Genomic DNA, 428 nt, shown 5'->3' on the forward strand with positions numbered 1-428 from the left:
TGGGCAGGGGCACCCCCAGGGCTTCACCGCCGGCTTCCTCCGCAAACCCCAGGGCAGCCCCAGGGAAGCCAAGAGGAGATTTGGGGGTTTCCCTGCTGCTGCTGGCAGCGCGGCTGCTCGAAGCAAAGCAGACGACCTAATTGAAGCTACTCCATCTCCAGGACAAATATTAAGCTTCCCTCGCCCCAGAGCATCAGAAAAACTGTGAAAGGGCACTTCATTTTAGGTCAAGTAAAATGTTTCATAACTCTGTGCCAAAAAAATATGAGGCAGACGCAGGGAGAACACACGTGGGTGTCCTGTACTCGCACACGCTCCAGCCTCCCTTCCCTGGACAGCACACAAAGCACCCCCAGCCCCGACCCGGCAGCGGCAGCAGAGGCGGCCATCGATCGTCACCTGCTGCGCCATCAGGGCCAGCTGCCCTC

This window comes from Egretta garzetta, unplaced genomic scaffold, assembly GCF_000687185.1.
Source record: "Egretta garzetta isolate BGI_Z169 unplaced genomic scaffold, ASM68718v1 scaffold999, whole genome shotgun sequence".
Taxonomy (NCBI): Eukaryota; Metazoa; Chordata; class Aves; order Pelecaniformes; family Ardeidae; genus Egretta; species Egretta garzetta.